Below are 5987 nucleotides of genomic sequence, written 5' to 3'. Positions count from 1 at the left end.
AGGAGCAGCCACTGCACTCCAGTCTGGGAGACAGAGCAAGACTCCAACTCAAAAAAAAAGAAAGAATTATGAAGAGCAGCAAGTCCCCTAACTGGGGACACAGACAACCCCTGCTCAACAAACCAGGGCCTCATCTTCCTCTCCAGGGTACTTCCAGTAATTCCTATGGTAGTGTTTTCTAAAATGGGGCATAACTACCATGGGGGGCCCTAGGGATGATTTTAGTGGTATATGATCAAATATTTTTTAATTTAATAGGTACATATTTATCGCTATTGGTAGCCAAAAAATAAATAAAATTTGCACATTAAACCTATGATTTTGTGGCCACTATTGCTTAGGACAAACTTTATGGGGTTGGTACTCGATTGACTAAAATTTAGGAACTCCTGTTCAAGTCAAATTCACTAAATACTCTGGAAGTCCCACCACATCTTTAAGTATGCAACACTCCTTTCTGGAATATGCTTCCCATTTCCTCTGCATATTCTTCTAAGTACTAGTTGAATCCCCCCTTCAGAAGAGTGGCCTTCAGTTAGTGCAGGACATTAGCATAGTGGTTAAAAGCCTGGGCTTAGAAATTCAATTCTTTTTTTTTTTTTTTGAGGTGGAGTCTCACTCTGTGGCCCAGGCTGGAGTGCAGCAGCACATTCACAGCCACCCCAGAGTCGACCTGCTGGGCTCAGGCGATCCTTCCACTACCGGCGCGCACTACCATGCCCAGTCAATTTTTGATTTATTGAAGAGACAAGGTCTCACCATGTTGCCCAGGATGGTCTCGAACCCATGGGCTCAGGCAATCCTCTCACCTCGGCCTTCCAAGGGTGCTGGGATTATAGGCTTGAGCCACGGCGCCCGGCCAGAAATTCAATTCTTAACTAGCTGTATGACTTTGGACAAGTTACCCAACCTCTCTGAATCTCAATTTCCTTACCTGTTAGATGGAATTAACAGTGCCTACCCTTAGAGGACTAGGTTGAGAATTAAATGTCACCACGAAGATAAAAGCCCTAAGTAAGTGCCTAGCATACAGTCACTCCTTAAATGGGGCCTGTTATTTTCATGAAACACAAATATGAGAGAGTTTTTCCCACTTGCTATTTTATTCATCTTCGTGTGCCTCCTTCCGGCAATGCTGCCTTATATATTGCAGACACTTAGGGAAAGCCGGTTCGTTGTTGAAAGGCCTTGCTGCTTTTGGGAGGGATCATCTTTATGCACACCAGGTTACTCTGTGGGCAGGACGAAGGCAGATGCTGGGTGTCCAGGACCCGGTCCCACAGCAGGCACCAACCCGCTTAGCCGTCTCCATAGCAACGCCCACCCCATTTCTGGAACCAACTTCGGAAGAGGGCGGGGCCTTCACAGCCGATCGCCTAGAAGACCGGTCCTCCCCAGCCCTAGGAGTCTCCGGGCGCCAAGAAAGCGCTGCTCCCATCGGCCACGCGGTGGCGGCGCAGAGCCGATCTCCGCGCCCCACAGGGGAGGCAGCGCCCGGCGGGTTGAGCCTCCCAGGCCCGGCTCCCCAGTCTCTTCCAGGACAGGTCACGACATTGAGGCCGAAAGGGCCACCGGGCCTGAAACGACGTCCCCGAGGCTCACCTCCATACCTCCCGCTGGGCCCTGCATTCGCGACCCCAGGGTGGACCCTTCCCCCGCTCACGTGACTCGCACTCCACCCCCGGCGAACTCTCGTGGGGCTGCCCCGCCCTGCTGGGAGCCCCGCGCTGCGCACCTGGTGGGCACCAGGCCAGCCTAGCCCGCGCCTGCCCCTCCTCTGAGCCCGTCGAACCCAGACCGAGTTTCTCGTCCCGCGGCCAAGTGCGTCGGCCTGGAGGAAAGGAGATGGGGTTGGGTTCGAGCTCTGCGGCCCTCACTCCCCCGACCCAGGCCCTCTACCTCGGGGACAGAAAGGAGCCTCTGCTTCCGCCTCTCAGGCCTGCATCTCCCCTGAGTCCCCCTAAACGCTGCCACCCTCACCCCAACCCTCCGATTGCGGGCCCCAGGGGCTGACGGACCCAGGGACTGAACGCAGGGGTTGCTTTGCAAGGCCGGAGAAGCGGTCGGAGCACGCGCGCGCACGTGCCGGGGCAGGGCCTCGCTGGGGGCGGGGCCTTGGAGGGGCGGGGCCGGCACGGTCTGGCTCCCGCTGACCCGGGAGGAAGGCGAGACGCGCGCGGGGTGTCGGGAGCGGGAACTGTGCGGAAGTGGGGATGGGGAGCCGGAGGACGCGAAGGGGCGGGGCAAGGGCTGCTGGGGGCGGGGCGGGCGCCTGCGAGTGGTTCGGGGCAGCTTGAGACCGGCGAGACCTGGATGCTGGCTTTGCAGGCCTGGCCTTGCGTCCAGATTTGGGCCCAACATTGTGTACAAGATGGGCCCTGGGGGTGAGGGATGGAGGAGCATGAACCCCGCCCATTTTCCGGGCACGATTCTTGGAACCAGCCAGGAAATCCTGGGTCTCAATCTGGGGGCTAGATCTGGAGAAGATGATTTTTGAGTCGAGCTTCTAGTGTGTCATCGCACTCATTTCTCCACATTCCAGGAACTGCCCAGGCTTGTCCTTTAGGTGTCTGGGGACTCAGCGGCAGGGTGAGCCCTACTCAGAATCTGGCAAGGCAGCATGGGACCTTAGAACCCCCTCCCATCTTCAGTTTCAACAAGAATGGGGGTTGGGAGAAGCCTTCGGGACCACAAGCCACATAAGAAAGATCTCCAGGTCGCAGGGCCCTCTGATCTTGTGGCTCCAGCAAACCTACTCTCCTTAATGGAGGTACTAGAGGGGTCCCTTCGGACAGAGTTGGAGGGCAACTCAGGCCGGCTCCTTTCTCTGGTAGTCTTTTCAAAAGAGGGTAGGTGATGATGGCGGCCAGGAGGGTAGTTTAAAGGCTGACGATGAGGTGTGGCTGTTAACCCCTTCCTTCCAACCCAGCGGCTGACAAGACCTCAAACTGCTCAAGGATAGGCCTGTGGCGCAGAGGCCTTAGGACCTTTTTCTTTTTGCCATGCTCTGTTTGGTCGTCCAGCCTGGAAACACTCCTTGTCTGTTTTTCCCTCAAAATAATTTTTATGTAAAAGCAATTCAAGCGTATTTTATTTTATTTATTTATTTTTTTGAGTTGGAGTCTCACTCTGTTGCCCAGACTGGAGTGCAGTGACACGCTCCTGACCACCACAGTCTCACCCTACTGGTCTCCAGCGATCCTTCCCCCTCAGCCTTCCAAGTAGCTGGAACTACAGGTGCGCGCTACCATGGCCGGCTAATTTTTGATTTATTGTAGAGATGAGGTCTCTCCAAGTTGCCCAGGCAGGTCTCGAACTCGTAGGCTCAGGCAATTCACTCGCCTCGGCCTCCCAAAGTGCTGGGATTACAGGTTGAGCCACCGAGTCCAGCCCAAGGTCGTATTTTAAATAATTAAATCTTAAACCTTACAAAAATATAGATTTAAAAAATGAAAACCCCTGGTCTTCACTGCTGAGACACCCACGGCATTTAGTATCCATCCAATCCTTTTTGTGTTTATTTAAATATGTAAAATAGTATATATATCAATGTATATAAAGAGGTCATACTACATACATTGTTTTGCAACTTGCTATTTTCTTTCTTTCTTTTTTTGTTTTTTTGTTTTGAGTTGGAGTCTCACTCTGTCGCCCAGACTGGAGTGCAGTGGCCGCTCCCAGCCACTGCAGCCTTGACCTACTGGGCTCCAGCGATCCTTCCGCCTCAGCCTTCCGAGTAGCTGGAACTACAGACGCACGCGCAACTATGCCCGGCTCATTTTTTTTTTTTTTTGTATTTATTGTAGAGATGAAATCTCACCAAGTTGCCCAGGCGGGGTCTCCAACCCACGGGCTCAGGCAATCCACTCATCTCAGCCTCCCAAGGTGCGGGATTACAGGCTGAACCACGGAGCCTGGCTTTTTTTTTTTTTAGTAGGAGTCTATGGCCACCGCAGCCTCTGGGCTCAGGCAATCCTTCTGCCTCGGTTTTCCAATAGTATATAGGTATACTCCACCACGCTTGGCTTATTTTTTTGATTTATTACAGAAACTAAGTCTCACGCCTGTAGTTCCAGCTATTTGGAAGGCTGAGGTAGAAGGATCACCAGAGCCCGGCAGGTCGAGACTGCGGTGGCTGGGAGCATGCCACTGCACTCCAGTCTGGGCGACAGAGTGAGACTCCAACCAAAAAAAAAAGAAAGAAACTAGGTCTCGCTAAATTGCCAAGGCCTGTCTCGAACTGCTGGGCTCAGGCAATCCTTTCCCCTCCGCCTCCCAAAGTGCTGGGATTACAGCTGAGCTACCACAGCCAGCTGCTATTTTCATTGAATGTCTTTCATGACATTTTATTAGAAATATCTCATTTTTTTAATGGGTTCATTATATTCCAGAATACGGATACCTTGTAGTTCATTTAGTCCTCTACTGATAAACAGTTTATTATTATATTTATGATCATCTTTATGATGTTTTTATTTTATTTTTATTTTTTCAGTTGGAATCTCATTGTGTCACCCAGGCTGGAGTGCAGTGACATGCTCATGGCCACTGCAGCCTCGACCTGCTGGAATCAAGCTATCCTTCCGCCTCAGCCTTCCAAATAGCTGGAACTATAGGCATGTACCACCACACTCTGCTAGGTGTTTTTATTTTAAATTACAAGAATGTGTGTATTGTAAAACATTTTTTTTTTTGAGTTGAAGTCTCACTGTGTCACCCAGGCTAGAGTGCAGTGGCATGCTCAAGGCCACTGCAGTCTCGACCTGCTTGGCTCAGGTGATCCTTCCACCTTAGCCTTCCAAGTAACTGAAACAACAGGCGCGCACTACCATGCCTGGCTTATTTATTTTTTTATTAATTGTAGAGACAAGGTTTCACCAAGTTGTCCAAGCTGGTCTCGAACTGTGGGCTCAGGCAGTCCTCTCACCTCAACCTCCCAAAGTGCTGGGATTACAGGTTTGAGCCACCACATCTGACCCATGTAAAAATATTTTAAATAAAATATTGAGCCGGGCTCAATGGCTCAGCCTGTAGTCCCGCGCCTTTGGGAGGCTGAGGTGAGTGGATTGCCTGAGCCCGCGGGTTCGAGACCCGCCTGGGCAGCAAGACCTCATCTCTACAATAAATCAAAAAATTAACCAGGCGTGGTAGCGCGCCAGTAGTTCCGGTTACTCGGAAGGCTGAGGCGGAAGGCTGAGGCGGAAGGATCGCCGGAGCCCAGCATGTCGAGGCTGCGGTGGCCGGAAGCGGCCACTGCACTCCAGTCTGGGTGACAGAGTGAGACTCCAACTCAAAAAATAAATGAATAAATAAATAAATAAAATATTGATAAAGGCAAAAGGAATGTTGATAAAGGCACAATAAATTAACCATGTTCTGGCACTGCCCACACCCATGAATCGGCCTGGCTCCCGCTTGTACCATGTGTGGTCCCTCCAGCGTTGCTGTCATGAAGAAGGTGGTTCAGCAGCTCCAGCTGGAGGCATGGCTCAACCGCGAAAGTTTCTTGGGCAGCTGAAGACTCGAAACAGTTCCGTTTGCAGAATGCTCAACATGAGCCTCTGCTGACTGGTGTATCTTCAAGTACAAATCCTTTCAGGCCCTGAAAAGTCTAGTCCTTTGTGTAGTAAAATGAACCTTTCAAAGGTTTCCCAAACCACTTCTCATGAACGAGTGAATATTCAAAAGAGAGCTAAATTTGAAACAAAAGCTTATTCCTGAAACACATGTGCCATAATATACAAACTTCTTTTGTCAGTTTTTCATGAATTTCTATTTCATTGTAGTAATTGTTTTATATATACTGACAGCAGCATATAAGAAAATACTTACTGTATACTTTTTTTTTAAAGTTGACCATATTCCTATCAACTAGAGACAACTCCTTTATTTTGTAACCTACACATTGTGGAGCATTTACAATTTGCCAGACACCGTGCTAAGTAATTTATGGAACAAAAACCTGAGGTTCAGAGAAACCTCAAGTG

At 50.3% G+C, this 5987-nt stretch overlaps 1 pseudogene; it reads left to right on the top strand.

The window, feature by feature from the left end:
- Window positions 1–5422: 5422 nt before the first annotated feature.
- On the top strand, window positions 5423–5627 carry LOC110594492 (annotated as a pseudogene).
- Window positions 5628–5987: the final 360 nt, after the last annotated feature.

The sequence above is a fragment of the Carlito syrichta genome, unplaced genomic scaffold (assembly GCF_000164805.1).
Source record: "Carlito syrichta isolate Samal-C Ts95f unplaced genomic scaffold, Tarsius_syrichta-2.0.1 Scaffold315614, whole genome shotgun sequence".
Classification (NCBI taxonomy): Eukaryota; Metazoa; Chordata; class Mammalia; order Primates; family Tarsiidae; genus Carlito; species Carlito syrichta.
The sequence above is the reverse complement of the archived record's forward strand: the minus strand, read 5'-3'. Positions and strand labels throughout refer to the sequence as shown.